General features: G+C 48.2%; 1 protein-coding gene across 1 annotated transcript in view; it reads left to right on the top strand.

The window, feature by feature from the left end:
* The window catches only part of UBN2 (ubinuclein 2), a 655,942-nt gene that overhangs the window by 482,688 nt on the left and 153,438 nt on the right, over positions 1–19,816 (top strand). The gene's annotated exons all lie outside the window — the stretch shown is intronic.

Genomic DNA, 19,816 nt, shown 5'->3' with positions numbered 1-19,816 from the left:
AGGACAGTGTGTGTTTAATAATGTATGTTAAGCCACAAATTACAGTTGTAGAAAGAAGAGAATGTTCCTAGTTAACTGGAAAGATGTATACACCACACATATGAGTCGGAAGCAGGGGTTGCCAAATGTAGATTGCATCATTAGGAATATATCTGTTTGGGGCAATTCGGGTGTATCTGGCAGCCACAGAGTCTTTTTCGGAGGTCAGGCGCACTTTTTACGATCACGGACCAGCCAAGACAAAGACTGTCTGCTTCTTCTGCGATCATGTCCAGATGGATCAGACAGACAGTGATTCAGGCCTACTCTATCAAGGGTTGGGTTCCTCCTTTCCTTGCAACGACACACTCTACACGGGCACTTAGGGCTTCTTGAGCCTTCCATCATCAGGCGTCAGTGGCGCAGGTTTGCAAGGCGGCCACCTGCTCATCGGTGCACACTTTCACAAGATTCTACAAAGTGGATATTTTGGCATCTGGGGATGCTTACTTTGGCCGCAAGGTTTTGCAGGCTGCTGTTTAGAGAACCTGTTTCTTCTTTGGCGGGGGGGGGGGGGTAAAGTTCAGGTTGGGCTCCTGTTATTTTTTGTTGCGCTTCTGTTACCTGGTTGGCGTCTTGTGTTTAGCCTTGTTTTTTTTTTGTCTCACCCTTCATGTTTTTGACACTGCTTGGGGACACCCCTATGGTTCTGAATATGGAGCACTGTGTCCTTCAATGGACAAATTAGGATTTTTGTACTTACTGTAAAAGCCATTTCTCTGAGTTCATTAACGGACACAGCACCCACCCCTTTTGGGTGGGTGGATACTTCTAATGGTGCTGTTTACTAAACTGAAGACCTATAGCAGAGAAGGGGAAGCCAAGTTGTGTTTTTCTGCCTAGTGTCCTACTCCTGTAGGGAGCGATATAACCCTATGGTTGAATATGGAGCGCTGTGTCCGTCAACAAATATGGATTTTATGGGAAGTACAAAAAAATCCTATTTTTTTTTCAAAAAATTTTGGGAAAAAATTACAACCTTAAAAAATTCACCATGCCTCTTACTAAATACCTTGGAATGATCGCTTTCCAAAAAGGGTTCATTTGGGGGGCATTTGTACTGTCCTGGCTTGTTAGTGTCTCGAAACGAGATTGTCTGTCAGTACATCAGGCATGATCAATTTTCAATGATTGGCTTGTAGACTGTATAACTTTCACAAAGACCAAATAATATACACTAATTTTGGTTATTTTTACCAAAGATATGTAGCAGTGTACGTTTTAGCCAAAATTTATGAAGAAAAATTACCAATTTGCAGATTTTATAACTGAAATTAAGAAAAATGCTAATTTATACCAAATTTGTCTGGCTTTTTTTTATTTTCAGCGCAAAAATTAAAAAAACGCAGTGTTGATTAAATACCACTAAAAGAAAGCTCTATTTGTGTAAAAAAAATAAATAAATAAATAACAATCTCATATCGGTACAGTGTTGCACGACTAAGTAATTGTCATTCAAAATTTCAGAGCACTGAAAGCTGAAAATTAGCCTGGTCGTTAGGTGGTCATTGGTGCCCAGTGGGCAAGTGGTTAAAATAAGAGGTAGGTTAAGCCCACCATTAATATACGGTACATGTAATATCCCACCCCCATTGCGTTTAACTGGTTAGTGGGTATGGAGGAGGAAGAGAGTGGACTGTCATTTACCACTGTGTATATGTCCACATGTGTGACTCTATAGTCAGATGTGCTGTGCAGATGTGATGGGGAGGAAATGCTCATGATAAAAACTCACTGAAAACTCACCACAGCTCTGCAAAATCTCTAGTTGACTTGGGGATTTAGACACAAGGGGGAGATGGAGAATAGCAGGATCAACCAGAGTGAATATGAACAACCTGTAATACAGCATTTGACGATGGGGGTTTAGTGACACTTTAAACCCAAAACCAAAAATGTAATATATTTTAGCTTACTAGTCATTAGATGTTGTGGCTTTATTTATTTCCTTTTTTAGGCTTTTTCAGGTGGTCTGGCCAGTAAAACTCCATATCAGGCTCTTTCTGATTTGAAATTGCTCCTTTCTTTGAATAGCTTATCCTGAAGAAGTTGCAGTTTTCTGCTGTCCCTGTCTAGGTGGAGACTGTTGTGGCTATTTGTGGAATGAAGTTGTGACCGTTGTGATTGGGCATGCAGCTGTCTGTTTTTTTATCTACCGTGTGCTCTGAATGAGGACGGCTCCTTGTTAGCCTTGCACCAAGTGCTCATGAGACTGCACAAGTGTATGCTTGGAAGAAAAGGGCAGTGTTTATCTGTTCAAACTAGAACATAAGTGCTGTTTCCAATCTTGGGTCCATTAGAACCCTTAGTATTAGAAACGTGGGTCAGACAACTGCCCTTTTCACCAACTAGTGACAAATGACTGGTCAACCTCACACCGCGCTGTCACTGATATGCAACAATGACACTCTCCACCTCACCCTGCACAAAGATTTTCCAGCTTGCGGGACCACAATAGAAGTTGTAACAGACAGAGCGATTCTCACTGGGTTTAGTTAACTATGCAATTACCTTGTTAAACTGCCACAAACTACTTATGTCAAAATAGCAAACCTTCCCAAAATTAGCAATAGCAATTCATGACTAAAGAATTGTCTGTAAACTCTGTTAACTGTCACCACAGATCGAGGTCTATCCAGAGATTTATGCTACAGTAGCGCTCTTTAGAGAGACAGGGATTCTTTAAATTCTGCATTAGTACTTTGGAGACAATCTTAACACTTTTCAAAATATGGTTTAATAATGAAAATGGTGCAAATAAAATATTTAAAGAAAAAGGGCATTACAAAGAAAACGAGCAACAGGAAAAAAAAAATACATTGAGGGAGGGAATACTTAACAATATCCTGGTTCTGAAAAGTTCAAATCAAGAAAACAAGATGGCTCTCGTACAACTCTACAGGTGTTACTTGGTTTGGTGTTAAGACGAAAGCTGTCAACTGTGGTTGCGGTCCCCTTTTCTGGACCTCGATGGGTTGTTGACAGAAAATACTTGACCAAAAATCCAATCTTAGGGTTGGCTGCTGGGATGTCACTTTATGACCATGTCCCAGATACAGTTTTCTATAGGTGTTAATATCTTTGAATACCTACATGTTACAGTCTGATAACTTGCATTTTACTGAAAAATACGGTAAATACCAGTGCGCTACTGAAAAAAATAAAAACTATATATAAACGAATTAAATTGATAATCATGCAATCCACATAAAGTCAATTAATATACAAATCTCCGCTACACTTTAAATATACTTCTCAATGTGCAAAAGGCTGGATAAACCGTGACTGTCCTGGAACAATGGTTGAATCATAGGCAGATGATCCAGTGAATCCTCCGTGTTCCAACAGTACTGAATTTCCAACAGACACAATGTGAAAAAATGTTCTCATATATTCACGGCTCCCACCAGATAGATAGGTCTCAAATTATAGAGATCTAGCTCACCACGAACCATGCACACAGCTTCAGCTGGTAAGGCAAAATCATCAGATCCCATGGCAATGTTTTCCAGATGGTTGGCTGTTACACCTTAAAGTGATTGTAAAGGCTCAATTAAAAAAAATAAATCGGTTATACTTGCTTGCTCTGTGCAGTTGGTTTTGTACAGAGCCGCCCAGATCCTCCTATTCTTGGGTCACCCGAGCCGAGCTGCAGCTTTGTGTATCCATTCAGACAGTGAGCCGTCATTCGGCCTCGCCCTTCTCTCTCCTGATTGGCTCACTGACTTTGATGGACAGCTGCGGGAGCCAATGGCACCACGGCCGTATGTCAGCCTATCTGGGGGGTGGGGAGGGGGAGTCCCAGGACAGCTTAGGGACTTGTGGACATCGCTGGACAGGGAGGGGGCACAGGTAAGTATAAGGGGTGTTGGGGGGGGGGGGGGGGCTGCTACACACAGAAAACTCCCTGTGTTGATCCAATAAGCCCACCCCCCTCACTGTTAGAAAACACCCCCTAGGCTCATATTTAACCCTTTGATCGCCCCTGTGTTAACCCCTTTCCTGTCAGTGTCAATATTACAGTAACAGTGCATATTTTTAACACGGATTACTGTATTAATGTCACTGGTCCCCCTAAAAGTGTAAAAAATGTCAGTTAGGGGTCCGATCTGTCCGCTGAAGTGTCGCAGTCCCGCTAAAAATCGCTGATTGCCGCCATTACTAGTAAAAAAATAAATAAAAATTACATCAATATTTCCCCTAGTTTGTAGAGGCGATACCTTTTGCGCAAATCAATCAAAATACGCTTATTTGTTTTTTTTTTTTTTCTCCCAAGAATATGAAGCGGAATACAAATTGACCTAAAATGATTAAAAAATTTAGATTTTTACATTTTGGGGTATACCGATACCTAGTTGGAAGCAATTATTTGAGCCTTGTTCTTGCTTGAATGTCTTGTTCTTTACCCTTTATTTCTCTTTTGTTCATTAAAGGACACAGCTGTTCATCTTCTTGACCGTAGGGTTATACTGCTCCCTACAGGAGTAGGGCACTAGGCAGAAAAAAAGCTTACACACACCTATGGGGCAGTCCCTGAGGGTATACTCCGACTTCCTGCTGTAGGTATTCAGTTTTTTTCTGCCTAGTCAAGAGTAAGGACCTAGTTTCTTGCTGGGATCTGTGGTCCTGGCAATTTTTTCTTTTTACATGGAACTTTTTCCTCTTTTTATCATTTTGTTCCTGTGAGAGCTCTAATCAAGTACTGGACTGGGCGATTAACTGGATAATATAGATCCTTAGGGTCCCCCCAGTCCAGCCAGCGAGTGCGTGCAAACCACAGCCCTGTGCTAGATCGGCCATGGCATTAGCCCCCTGGACGGGGGCTGGCCTGCAAGTTGAACATCTCACGAGGGCGCATACAAACTGGCTTCGGCCTGAGTTGCAGTGTTTCCTCCTGGCCGACAGCACCCACATTAAGATGGAGTGGTGTCCTGTCCAGAGCGGTGCCCACCCTTCATGTGTGGTAAGTAACTGTCCCCCCCCCCCACTACCCCTGGAGGGTTTTGGGGTGTTCATGGGCCCCTCCCTGGGATGGTCAGACCCCCGGGTTCCCATCCCCCCTCCCAAGCCCCTCTAAAATTTCAGTCACTGTGGGTCTTTGGGCCCCACACACCCTCCTCCTCTCCCTGGGTGAGGTTATAAGCTGGCTGTTGCAACGTGCTTTTAAGGGGGGCTGATTGAAGTTGCTGCTGACCGGGTTTTCCTGGGGCACAACGGGGGAAGTTGAGCAGGGTTCCCTGTCACCATGGGGGTTAGTGACTAGGACAGGGATGTCCTCTGGGCTCCCTGCGGCAGATGTTGGGCTGGGGGGGAAAGGATTTTTAACATACACGGGTACGCGCCTCATGCGGCCGGATCTGGCCAAAAATTTAGGCTGCAGCTTTGCGGCCTACTCACTGGAAACTGTGAGGCGGCCCCTGTGAGGGTGGATGAAGCTACTGCCTCCCATTTTGGCATCCACCTTTCCCCTTCGCTGCCCCTGGGTGATTGGCTCTGCTGGGGCTCGCGTCCTGGTGGCTGGGCGCCTTTAAAAATTTAGGGTGCGGCTTACAGCCTACTTGGCCATGCGGCCAAGTCAAGCGCCGCCGTTGGGGGGCAGCCTCTGTGTGTGTGTATCTGAATCCCCACTCTTCTTTTGGGCACATGCTGGGCTGAGTATCCGTGCAATTGCGGCTGGGCCTCCACAAAAATTTAGGCCGCAGCCTGCTAGGCCATGTGGGGTCAGCTTGGCATCTCCCTTGGAAGGGGTAGTGCTGCAGGGGCGCTTTGTTTTTTTTCAATGACAGCCTTGCCGCCATTGTGTGGGACACCTGACACATATTGTGTGGGACACCTGCCTTGTTTTTAGTGAGGGTACCCTGCCTGAGCTTCCAAGTCATGACGGGCGGCCCCCTTTTAAGGGGGCTATGTCCTATTATGTCCTCTATGGAGGGGTCGGACGGCGACCCCCCTTGTTTTTTGCGGGGTCTGATAGGTTGTCCTTTGTGGGATTTCAGTCAGCGGCCTCCCCTAATTGTTTTTTGGGGTGTGCTTAGTAGATAGCGACCCTACTGGGTCTGCATCCACGCACCCTGAGTGTTCAGATACTGAGGATGATTCATCTGCTCCTCTAGCCATAGGCGCTGGTGGATGCACTGTTTGTGTCAGTGCAAAAAACTTTAAAAATGGAGGTTGCGGCTGATGCCGCGTTGGAGGCACGGTTCCTTTTGGCACCCACAGGCCCTCTAAAGCTGCAAGGGTGTTCCTCTTACCTTGACAACATTGTAACTAAACAGTGGGGTTGTCCAAAATGCAGTGATTGCTAAACATTTTTGCTTGCGGTATCCTTATGAGGAATAACTGCGGTTCCGTCTGTAGTGGACCTGCCCTCCGGTTTCCGGGTCAAATTGAGCCACCTTCATTCCAGTTGAGGAGTCCCCTGCCTTTACAGGTCCAGCTAATTAGAGGGCGGAGGCTCTGGTCCGCCATATGCTGGCTGGCTGTGGCTGGTTCGGCGATTAGGCTGGCAATTACTATTGACCTGGTGTCGCAAACTCTGACCCCAGTGGGCTAAGCTTTTACGCCGGGACCTGGAGAAGAAGTAGCTCCCTCCTGCCTTGGTGGAGCTGGCAGATCAGTTGTTCCAAGGGCTACAGTTTGTCTGTGACACCTCTTTGGATGCCGCTCCTCTTCTTTCTAGACTGCCTGTCTCAGCAGTGGTCCTGCGGCGCATTATCTGGCTGAAATGCTGGTCTGCGGACCAGGCATCTAAGAAGGCCATGTCTGAACATCCATTGATTGGGGATCGCCTGTTTGGAGCTTCCTTTGAGGACATCATCAATGGCCTCACAGAAAGAAAAAGAGTACTCTTCTACCTCAGGCTTCCAGGGGGAAAGAGTCCTGTCACAGACGGGGACCCTCCTTTCTGGCTCTTTTTCATCCCTCAGGGTCCCAAGACAAGGGATCCAAGCCCTTTCAGGCCTCCGCTGAGGGTTTTTAACAAAAAAAAAATCTTGGTCGGGCAAACCATGAGCAAGTGCTGTCAGACAAAAATGTCTCCGCATTAAGGGGCTCCCTCACCCGTATCTAGGGTGAGGGGGGGCGTCTTCGCTGCTTTCCGGATTCGTGGACCTCCCTGATACAGGACAAGTGGGTCCACAAAGTCATTGGCTCTGGCTTACAAGATCGAGTTTCGATCATATCCTCTGGAAAGGTTCTTTTCTTCCAACCTGCACTTATCCCCAGATAACTTAAAGGATCTCTATGGGGCGGTGGAAGATTTGTTACTTCAATGTGTGATTGTTCTGGCTCAAAATTCGAAACCATTTCAAGGTTTTAACTCAAACCTGTTAAGTTCCCAGGAAGGAGGGCAAGGTGCGCTTAATACTGGACCTCAAGGCGCTAAACCGCTTTGTGCGGGTACAGAAATGCCGCATGGAGTCCATGAGCACGGTGGTGGCATCCCTACATCAGGGGGATTTCCTCCCCTCCATTGACATCAAGGATACCTACCTTCCCATCCCAATATGTGTTGCCCATCAGTGTTTCCTCTGCCTTGCCGTAGGCGAGGAGCATTACCAATTTGTGGCGTTACCCTTTAGTCTCGCTTCTGCTTCTCCTCCTCGCTTCTTCGTGAAAGTGTTAGCCCCAGTTCTAGCATTACTGCGTCAGTGGGGGATCGCGGTACTGAAGTACCTGGACAATCTGCTTTTACGAGCAGAGTCTTGGTCCGCCTTGTTTGACATTACTCTGCAACTGCTGAGGAAGTTTGGTTGGATCCTGAATCTTCAGAAGTATGTCCTGGTTCCGTCCACAAACCTAGTCTATCTGGGTCTGACTTTGAACTCGTCCTCAGCCAAAGTGTTTCTTCCTCTGGAGAAAATTGAAAAGTTGCAAGAGGCGATTCGGCTTTTGTTGACTCTTCGAACGTGCATGCACCTGTCCGGGTGGGGAGGCGTCCTCGGTAGAGATTGTGCTCAGGGGCTCTGGTTTCAGGGAGAGTCAAGACTACCGATCAATGTACTGGAGTTCAGAGCGATCAGACCTTGTCTGGATCGTTGAACAAGTCGTTTCCAGGGGTGTCTGGTGCCTATTTAATCAGACAGTGCCACGGCCGTGGCTTGTGTCAATCACCAAGGGGGCACAAGAAGGGTCCTGGCGGCTCGGGAAGTAGCCGACATTCTAAGGTGGGCAGAAAGATTTATTCCAGCCCTCTCTGCTGTGCACATTCCAGGGGTGGAAAATTGGCAAGCTGACTATCTCAGTCGATAGGCGTTAGACCATAGAGAATAGTCTCTTCATCCGGAGGAGTTTCATCAGTCGTGTCTCTGGTGGAGTACTCCAGAGTTGGATCTGTTGGTCTCTCCCCTCGACAAGAATGTTCATAGGTTTGTGGCACGGTCTCGGGATGCTCTAGCCGTCGCTTCAGAGGCTTTAGTGGCTCCCTTTAGTCAGTATCATCTGATTTACGCCTTTCCTCCTTTCCAGCTTCTGCCGAGTCTTCTACACAGGATCGAGGCAGAAGGGATTCTAGTCATCCTAGTGGCTCCAGACTGGCCTTGCCGATCTGGTATGGCTGGTCGCCAATGCTCCTTGGAGACTACCTCTCAGGGAAGTTCTACTGTCCCAAGGGCCAATCTTCCATCCTGCTATACAGTCGCTGGCTTGGACAGTTTGGCTGTTGAAAGCCAGGTGCTAAAGGAAAGAGGGTTGTCTGGCTCAGTGATTCCTTCAGTCTCAGCCTTCCTAAATCTTTTTTTTGATTTTCTTTTAAATGTCAGTTTTTTTCTCTCACTTTACTAGCTGTTTATTTTACCAGCTCTAGTGTTTATTCTTCGGATGAAGATGGATCATGCGGTGCTGGGATTCGGACTGGCCGCCCTGGTTCTCCAGGGCACAGAGGGTCAGATGGACCCCCAGCCCGCCATCGAGCGTTCAGCTATGGTTCGCCCTGGCATTAAGAACGACCCATCCCTGTTTGCTGCAGGGATGCAGCCGTGAGGTGGCTACCTCACAGGACTTGTCTGCGATACTGCAGCGTCATGTCCCGGGCTCACGGCACTCCCTGTCAGATGAGGACAGAGGTTTATCCGTGCATAGAGGCTCCCCCACGCCATCGGGTACAGGTAAGTGCTTTCTGTGTGGGGCCTCTGCCTGGGGTGGCAGTCTGTGTTGCTGTGTGTCCCCATGTCTGTGTCTGTGTGACTCCCTGTGCGATCCCTGCGGGGTTCGCTGTGTGCAGATCTGTATGTTTGCCGGGGGTCCCTGTCCCAGTGTCACCTTAGGTGCATGTTTGGGGGTACAGAATTGTGTGTTGTGCGGCGACCGCTGCGGGGGAAAAATTGCGCGGTCCGCCATGTTTTTTACTATGCACAGCGTATAGCCCCTCTGGGGCGAGTATACAGCTCATTTTGGCGCCATCTGCCGCCATTTTGTGGGCGGTGGAACGATCGGTTCGGCCGCATGTCGGCGGCCATCTTGGCGTAGCCTCCTATGCATCCCTATGGGGCAGCCATTTTCCCTGTGGTCTGGCTTATAGCCAGCCCCCTCCAGCAGCATTTCCTCTTCCTCTCAGACAGCACAGGCACAGGTAGCAACAATCTGCGGGCTCTGCAGTGTATCTGTCTTCTTCTGCATACTGCTTCTGGCTCTTTCTCCTTTTGGGGGGTCTTCATAGCTGTGACAGTAGCGGTGGGCTGCGCACTCCGCAGTGCTATTTAAGGGGACAGTACATTACTTTTTTGCACTGTAGTTTTTTATTATCTTGAGCCATGGATTCTCAGGAAAGCAAGTTTCCTCCAGCTTTAGTGGGGGGCCCCAGTTCTCCTGTGGCCCCGCTGCGACCTGATCTGGCTGCTGTGGTTGCGACTTTAGTGGCAAATATGGAAATGCTGATGTCTGAACGGGCTGGGAGAAAACGGCCAAGGCTGTCTCTCTCTTCTGATTCAGATGGGGATATGGATGCTGCTGCTACTGCAAGCGTGCCCTTTTCAGGGTCCCGCTCATCCTTGGACCCCCCGGGGTCTGAGGGGGAGGCTGAGGTGGAGGGTGTTGATACATCCTCCCCAGGGTCACCCGAAGAACGGGCGACCATGGATGAGTTGATTGTTTCTGTTAAGGAAACCTTACATTTAGAGGATGAGCCCTGTCCTCCGGGCGTTTTGTCCTCATTTGGGACGCACAGGACCCGCAAGTCTGCGCAGGTTTTTCCCTGCCCGGTGGAATTCCATTACACTGTTAATGAAATGTGGCGCACGTTAAAACGTCCATTCCTGGTACCTAGTCGGTTCAAATTGCTTTATCCTTTTGCGCCGGCTACGGAATCACGATGGTGGATCACACTGTGGACATGCTGAACAAGGCTACCTTGGTTCCTACTGAGGATACCCCAGTTTTCCAGGATCCCACGGACCGGCGGTTGGAGTCTCTAGCCCGCCATTCCTATACGGTGGCGGGTTCGTTGCTCAAACCCGTTTTCGCGTCCGTTATGGTGGCTCAGGCGGTGGCTGATTGGATTAAGGTGCTTAGAAGCAACCTAGTGTCCGATGACGTGCCGCCTGCACGACTGGAAATGGTGGACCAGATCCATCAAGGAGTCATGTATCTGTGTGATGCAGCCCTAAATGAGGCCCCATTGGTGGCTCGCCTCTCGAGTGTCGCGGTACTTAACCGGCGACTGATATGGCTGAAGAGCTGGTCGGCTGACCAGTCCTTGCGGAAAACTGTTGCTGATTTTCCCTATGCTGGCTCTCGCCTTTTTGGCGAGGCGTTGGATACCCTGGTGAAGAGCGTCACGGGGGGTAAGAGCACTATGCTACCCCAGAACCCGAAGAACAAGTCTTTGCGTGGCAAGCGGGGTTCTGCGCCTAGATCTACTCAGGGGTCCTTTCGTGCCTTTTGGAACCAATCCAAGGGCAAGCCCTTCAAGGCCCAGGGCAACCAGAAGAAACCCTGGCCGGGTAAGCAGAAGACCGGCGATGCCGGTTCGGCGGGACACTCCGCCTCTGCCTGAAGGGGCGCCCTCACCCATTTCTGGGGTGGGGGGACGTTTGCGCGGTTTCCTCCAACCTTGGTTGCTCCGGATCTCGGACAGGTGGGTCCAGGAAATCGTTCGATCAGGTTACAAGATCGAATTCCTTTCCAGGCCGGCGGACAGATTCTTTCCCTCCAATCTCCAGCTGCTTCCGGGGCGTCTGCAGGACTTGCATCTAGCGGTGCAGGACCTGCTTGCTCAGGGGGTAATTGTCCCGGTGCCTCATCGGGACAGGTTTCGGGGGTTTTATTCGAATCTGTTCACTGTGCCCAGGAAGGAGGGCAAAGTGCGTCCTATTCTGGACCTAAAAGCGCTGAACCGCTTCGTGCGTGTTCGGAAGTTTCGAATGGAGTCTCTCCGTTCGGTTGTGGCCTCCTTGAGTTCAGGAGAATTCCTGGCTTCGATAGATCTGAAGGATGCGTACCTGCACATCCCCATTTTCGAGGGTCATCAGCAGTACCTTCGGTTCGCTATCGCGGAGGACCACTACCAGTTTGTGGCGTTACCGTTCGGTCTCGCTTCGGCACCCAGGGTGTTTACCAAGGTGTTGGCACCGGTTCTGGGCCTGCTGCGGGCCCAGGGCATTGCGGTCCTGGGGTACCTGGACGATCTGCTTCTGAGATCGCGTGCCAGTCAGGACCTTGTGCGCGATCTGTCCATCACGGTACAGACGCTCCAGGAGTTTGGGTGGACCATCAACGTTCAAAAATCAGCGCTGTCTCCGTCGCTTCGCCTTCCCTATCTGGGAATGGTTCTGGACTCTGCTCAGGCAAAGGTATTCTTGCCGGAGGACAAGCTCCGGACTTTGCGGGACAAAGTCCGGTCCCTCAGGGACAATCCATCCTCGTCACTCAGGACCTGCATGCGGGGCCTGGGGTTGTTGGTGTCGGCCTCCGAGGCAATTCCCTTTGCCCAGTTCCACACGTGGGCTCTCCAGACAGAGATCCTGGCCAGGTGGGACAGACTTCCTCAGTCCTTGGATCTGGAGGTCTCCTTGAGTCGCCAGACCAGATTGGCTCTTCTGTGGTGGATCCAGTCCCTGTCGGTGGCGGAAGGCAAGTCCTTCCGCCCGTTGGTGTGGACAGTGGTTACCACGGATGCCAGCCTGTCGGACTGGGGTGGAGTCCTGGGCACCCTATCTGCCCAGGGCACTTGGTCGGAGGAGGAATCCTCCCTCCCGATAAATGTGCTGGAACTACGAGCGATAAAACTCATCCAGTGGTCGGACCGTCTCCAGGGCCTGCCTGTTCGCGTACAGACGGACAATGCTACCGCGGTGGCTTACATCAACCACCAGGGGGGCACCAGGAGTGCTCGAGCAGCCCGGGAGGTGACCGACATCCTGTCTTGGGCTGAGACTCATGTCCCGGCGATTTCGGCAGTTCACATTCCGGGTGTGGAGAATTGGCAGGCAGACTATTTGAGCCGCCAGACCCTGGACCAGGGGGAATGGTCCCTACACCCGGAGGTCTTTCAGATGCTGTGTGCGAAGTGGGGATCCCCAGACGTGGATCTGTTCGCATCCCGGCTAAATCGAAAGGGGGAAAGGTTCGTGGCAAGAACACGCGATCCGTTGGCGGACGCCTCGGATGCGTTGGTGGCCCCTTGGCATCAGTATCGTCTGATGTACGCCTTTCCTCCGATTCAGTTACTATCCCGTTTCCTTGGCAGATTGGTCTCGGAACCGCACATGGTGGCGCCGGACTGGCCTCGCCGGTCTTGGTATGCCGACGTTGTTCACCTGGCAGTGGCGCCCCCGTGGTGTCTGCCTCTGCGGGAAGATCTCCTGTCTCAGGGTCCGATCTTCCATCCTGCTTTACAGTCGCTGGCTTTAACGGCCTGGCTGTTGAGGCCCAGGTCTTGAAGGTCAAGGGTCTGTCTTCTGAGGTTATCCTTACCCTGATCAAGGCTAGGAAATCTTCCTCTGGTAAGATCTATTACCGTACCTGGAAAGCCTACTTCACCTGGGGTGAGTCCAGGGGGTTTTCCCCTCGTTCTTACTCGGTGTCGAGAATCTTGGCTTTCCTTCAGTCTGGAGTGGATCAGCGCCTGGCGCTGGCCACTATAAAGGGCCAGGTGTCAGCACTGGCGGTCCTTTTCCAACGCCCTGTGGCGTCTCATTCTTTGGTGCGCACATTCATTCAAGGTGTGCGACATTTGGCTCCTCCTAGGAAGGAGCCTTTACCTCCATGGGACTTGAACTTAGTCCGGTCCGCATTGCAGCGTGCTCCTTTTGAAAATATCAGGGAGATATCGTTGTCTCTGCTGTCGAAAAGGGTTGCTTTTCTTGTGGCGATTACTTCGGCTCGCAGAGTGTCGGAGCTGGCGGCATTGTCTTGCCGCTCTCCTTGCTTGATAATTCACAAGGATAAGGTGGTGTTGAGAACACCCCCGTCCTTTCTTCCCAAGGTTCCACTTTAATGAGGAAATTGTCTTGCCTTCGCTTTGTACAAAGCCTAAGCATCCAAAGGAGATTGCTTTGCATTGCCTTGGATGTTGTCAGGGCGATCAAGGTCTACCTGAAGTCTACGGAATCCTTTCGCCCAGGTGTGCAAGGCGGCGACTTGGTCGTCGGTGCACACTTTTTCCAAGTTCTACAAAGTAGACGTTCTGGCATCAGCTGATGCTTCTTTTGGCCGCAAAGTTCAGTGCGGCAAAGCCATGATGGACCCTTGATTTTTTTCTCTGGGTCCCTGGCTGTTGGCATTTGCTTTCCTGGGCTTTTGCTCCTGTTGAGCATTGTTTTTTTCTGTTGCCCAGTTGGTTCTTACGGTGCATGTAAGATTCCTTTCTCTGATGTGGGTACTGCGTTGCCTTTTCTACGGTTGCGTCTCCCACCCCTCATGTCTATACTGCTTTGGGACATCCCAATAGTGATGACTTAGAGGAGGCGGCGACTGTCGGAGGACGTAAGAGAAAACTGAATTTTTGTAAAATCTTACCTGTAAAATTCCTTTCTCTGAGTCCTCCGACAGTCGCCGCCCCCGCCCCTCTTCTGGGGTTCTTATTACCTACTGCTATGCTACCAAACTGAGTTGGGAGTGGTGATGCAGGGGGGGGCATTGACCAGATGGGACAGCCCCCGTGGGCGTGTACATGCTAATGCCTTTTGTCTTTTGACTAAGTCTATATGCCTAGCTATTCCTACGGATAGGTGGACAATACCCAATAGTGATGACTTAGAGGAGGCGGCGACTGTCGGAGGACTCAGGGAAAGGAATTTTACAGGTAAGATTTTACAAAAATTCTGTTTTTTTTGTTTTATAAACATCTCTATACTTACCTGCTCTGTGCAACTGAATTGCACAGAGCAGCCCCAGTACTCCTTTTCTTGAGTCCCCCGCTGGTGCTCCTGGGTCCTCCTCTCTTGCTGGTGCCCCCAATTGGAAACCGATTCCCACGGGGGCACTCATGCGGTCTCACTCCCTTGCCCCACTGGTGCATCCCGGAGTGTTAGTGCTGGGTGTTCCGTGAGAATTACCTACCCATTAGAAAAACCTACCCCTCGTCACTTCCGGTTCACGGCACTGTATGGAATGCAGCGGTTACATTAAAACAGCGGGGCTGCAATAGGAATCATCTCCGCTCCTGTGCCTGTCACTTCCCTGCTCTCGGCAAGTAAATATAAAAGCGGCGGCGGGTGTATGTAAACATAAATCACGGAGACGCCAGCCGCTTTTATATTTACTTGCCGAGAGCAGGGAAGTGACAGGCACAGGAGCGGAGATGATTCGTATTGCAGCCCCGCTGTTTTTTTTAACCGCCGCTTCGGTATGTTTTTTCCACGGTACACCGTGCTATTTCCATACTAGTGCGCATGCGCACTAGTCTGCTCCTCTGTTGTCCCTTTAAGTATCCGGCCCTGTGAGCATGCGCACTGCTGCGCTGCTCAGCTGTTCCTGGCCGGAAGTGACGAGGGGTAGGTAATTCTCACGGGGTAGGTAATTCTCACGTTACACTGGGCATCCTAAAAGAAGGAAGTTTGCTTTTCCTCTTAACAGGTAGCACCGCACTCTCCCCCCCCCCCCCCTAAATCCTTTGGATATACTTATCCAGATCATCACCAAATAGGCGTTCTCTATGAAAGAGAAAGCCAGCCAGAAACTTTTTACACGGTAATTCTTAGCCAAAGGATTCTGCAGATATGCACTGTTAAAAGAGCAAACCGTGACATCTGCTTTATGGAGTCTTTAAGAGCATCCACTGCAAAACATACATTGCGAGGTAGATCTGTCAAATCTTCACAGACTCTTTGAGATGGAACCATCCTGGACACTCGCTTAATACAGTCTTTTAAAGACTGGCAAACTCCTATAGGGGCCACTGCTGGTGGCATCACAGACCCTTTAACAGCAAAGGAGGCTTTTAGTAAAGATTCCAACTTCATATCAGCTGGGTCTTTAACAGCTTCCCGACCACCAGCCACACATTTACTGCTGCAAGCTGGCTCTCATGTGCCCTACGTCGGTCACGTACGTAGGCCTGGGGGCGAGCGCACGCCAGCGGGCTCCCCATCACTAGGCAGTGGGGATGCTGATCCACGGGGTAGTAAACCTGACCGTTCTTCTCTCTGAAATAATCACAGAGCGCCTGTGATCCTTCTATATATGATCACTGGTCTCTGTGGTCATTTCACAAGCCCACCCCCCCACAGTTAGAAAACACTCTCCTAGGCTTACCCTTAACCCTTTGATCACCACTGTGTTATCCCCTTCCCTGCCAATATCATTATTACAGTAACTGCAGTTTTTAGCACTGATTACTGTAGTAATGTCACTCGTCCCCTCAAAAGTGTCAAAATGTCAGTTAGTAGTCCGATCTGTCCACCGCAAAGTCGCAGTCCTGCTAAAAAATCACAGATCGCCGCCATTACTAGTAAAAAAAAGAAAAATAAATAAAAAAAAGACATAAATCTTTCCTCTAGTTTGTAGACGCGATAACTTTTGCACAAACCAATCAAAATACGCTTAATACGCTTTTCGTTACCAAAAATATGCAGCAGAATACAAATTGGCCTAGGATGAAAAATTTTAATTTTTTTTTGGGGGGGGGGGGGATGTTATATAGCAGAATGTGAAAAATATTGTTTGTTTAATTTTTTTCTGAATTGTCGCTCTTTATTTTTTTTTTTAATAGCGCAAAAAAATAAAAATCGCACAGGTGATCAAATACCACCAAAAGAAAGCTCTATTTGTGGGGAAAAAAGAACATCAATTTTATTTGGGTACAGTGTCGCATGACCGCGCAATTTTCCATTAAAATAACGCAGTGCCGAATTGCAAAAAATGGCCTAGTCATTCAGGGGGAAAATCCTTCCGGTCCAGAAGTGGTTAAACTCTTGTTAACTGAAGAAATGACTGCATCCACAGTAGATATATTCCATTTTTAGTGAATTTTTCCTCCATGGGATACAATAGTGAAAACCTTTGTGGAGGAACAAAAATCCTAGCAGGATGATCCCATTCAGCATACACTTCCTGCTCCAAGAGAGCAAGTAAGGGAAAAGCCTGAGGACTATGAGGAGGGCGCAGTGAGCCAAGAGAGGAAAATGACTTCAGACATCTCTAAGGGAGGTAATTTGTATCCAAACCAAACCATTCCAATAAGAGACTGAATTAACCATCTCTGAGTTTGAGAGGCCAACTATGACTCCTCAGATCCTAACTCCCCAGAAGTGGACTCAGCTTGACCTTTTAAAGGGTCCTCCACAGCTGCTTCTTCCACATCCTCTGCCCAATCCTGAACTGATTCAGGTGAGGGGGCTCTATCACGTTTCCTCCCTACTTGCGATGCTGCAATAAATGCTAGCAATCTTACCCTCAAGGATGGCTAAAGCCGATACCAAATCGTCCTTTGTGACGTAGGTTGCGACAGAAGCACTAGGGAGTAGCTACTATGCCTGACAACCGTAATGGCTCAGATTGGCTAGTAGACACAGAGGAAGTACGGATAGGACCTTCAAGGCCTGATGGTGGGTGGCATCACAGTGCCACATCCAGCTGTGCCCCCCTCGGGCAGACATTGCTCTTAGGCAAGACAAACTTGAGGTACTAACTAGTGTACTCAAGGCTTGTGCCAAGCTATACAGCTTATCTCACACAGCACTGATTATCCCAAAGATACAGAACCTGTCCTGCGCCAGTAAACATACACCACAGTTACTCACGCAACCCAGCTGCTGCTGCTGCTTTGCATTTCCACCAGCGTCTTGCGCGTTGAAACTCCTGTTTAAGAATCATGACGCTTGTGGATATACTGTGCATGCACGGCGTGTTACGTGGCGTCCACTTGCACACCAATCGTGTCCAGACACGCCCCTCTTGCTCCTAGCGTATGCTTGAGTCTAAATGGCGAAGATTCGCGCAAACGATCCCTCGCTACAAAACCGCCACTGAAGGTGTTGCTTGAGCAGAGCTTTCCGAGGAGACTAATGCGCGGGCGCTTTCATGCCAAGGCGAAACATGTCAACAGCATGGGGAGAGAACTGCTTAAGCAGACAGGTGCTTTGTCACAGCTGATATCTTTCAGGTGATCAGCACAGGGTGAAAACAGAGTGTTTAAACAAACAAGGTGCTTTAATATAGCTGATACCCTTGCTGTTTTGCACAGGCAAAGATATATCTTTAAACCGCAAGGTGCTTTAACTACTTCAATACAGCGCACTTTCATCCCCCTTCCTGCCCAGGCCAATTTTCAGCTATTAGCGCTGTCACATTTTGAATGATAAATATAAAATATAACCGCGCAAAGTGCAATACAAGCTGCAGCTTCAAGTGTGACAACACCCAAAACAGAATACATACAATAAGCTGCGCTATATATATGAAGGTGACAAAATTATATCACTCAAATAGTGAGAATATAAACACAAATGCAAGTGTGCAAAATAAATATGAATATGTGTCCAATATGAATATAAGTGTCCGTAACGTTTATTTATAAAAAATATGGTAATGCACTTTCAAGATGCAGGGTAGGTATGAGCATATAATGTGCACACAAGCCGCCGCCCGGTCGGCTCTTCCGCCCGCCCTTCGTCCCGCTCCGGTGATGTCAGCACGCTGCGACCGACGTACGATTCGTCAAATGTGACGTTATCAAGGTACTTGTGTGGCTTGTGTGCACATTATATGCTTATACCTACCCTGCATCTTGTAAGTGCATTACCATATTTTTATAAATAAACGTTGCAGTTTTACGCTATAGATTTTTATTTATTTTCTATACATGACATTGTGGTCTGATGGTGGATGTCCCTGTCTATATGGTCTAAGTCCTGGATGAATAGTGGAGAGCTGCCCCTGAATATTCTTATTGGTCTATGATTGACATCTTTGGCTTATTTATACCTAGTTCTGGTAAGCAGTATATATTACTGGTGGCGGTCACTGCACATACTGGTGGATACTGATGTTCTCCATATTCTTTATTCACGGTTCTTGGGAACTTTTTGGATCAATTGAGAGACTTATTATCACATATGGTTTATTGGAGACTTATATTCATATTTATTTTGGACACTTGCATTTGTGTTTATATTCTCACGATTTGATTGAATTAATTTTGTCACCTTCATATATATAGCGCAGCTTATTACATTTTGAATGATAATTGCGCAGTCATGCAACGCTGTAGCAAAACAAAATTTTTATCATTTTTTTACTGCAAAAAGAGCTTTCTTTTGGTGGTATTTGATCACCTCTGGGTTTTTTTCTTTTTTTTGCTAAACAAAGACCGAAAATTTTGAAAAGAAAAAAATTCTTTGTTTACGTTAAAAATTTTGTAAATAAGTTACATAGTTTGTGAGGTTGAAAAAAGACATCAGTCCATCCAGTTCAACCTATGATGTGTGTGATTTGATGTTAAATGTACATTGTATACCCCTGTATGTTGTGGTCTTTAAGGTGCCCATCTAATTTTTTTTTAAGCTATCGATGCTCCCTGCTGATACCACTGCTTGTGGAAGAGAATTCCCCATCCTTACTGCTCTGACAGTAAAGAACCCCTTACGTATTTTTAGGTTAAACCGTTTTTCCTCTAGTTTTTAGTGAGTGGCCCCATGTCTTATTGTATTTCCTCTCTCTGAAAAGTTTGTTCCTTATGCTAGGTTCCTCACCAGTACAGTATTTGTACATTGATATCATATCCCCCCTCAAGCGTCTCCTCTCCAGAGAGAATAAGCCCAGTGCCCGGAGTCTTTCCTCATAGCTGATGTCCTCCATTCCCCTAATTATTTTTGTTGCCCTTCTCTGGACTCTCTCCAGTTCCAGCACATCCTTTCTGAGGACCGGTGCTCAGAACTGGACGGCATACTCCAGGTGTGGCCGGACCAGGGACTTGTAGAGTGGGAGAATAATCTCTCTATTTCTGGAGTGAATCCCCTTTTTTATACATGTCAGTATTTTGTTTGACTTTGCTTGCAGCGGCTTGGCATTGCATGCCACTGCCAAGCCTGTTGTCCACCAGTACCCCCAGGTCCCTTTCCATCTTAGATTCACCCAGAGGTTCTCCCCCTATTGAGTAGCTTGCTTTCGTGCTTCTGATGCCCAAGTGTATTACTTGACATTTTTCAACATTAAACCTAATCTGCCATGTAGTTGCCCACCCCATTATTTTATTCAGGTCCGCTTGTAAGGTTTCCACATCCTGCATAGAAGATCTAGCACTTTCTTATGAATATTGCAGCGAGCACAGCACTCTCTCTAAAGTGTATATGATCCCAAGCAAATAAAAATAATGCTGCGCAACGTTTGTGAAGCACTTTAT

This window comes from Pelophylax lessonae, assembly GCF_965119305.1.
Source record: "Pelophylax lessonae genome assembly, chromosome: 8".
Taxonomy (NCBI): domain Eukaryota; kingdom Metazoa; phylum Chordata; class Amphibia; order Anura; family Ranidae; genus Pelophylax; species Pelophylax lessonae.
Note: the sequence above shows the minus strand (reverse complement) of the source record. Positions and strands in the feature narration are given on the sequence as shown.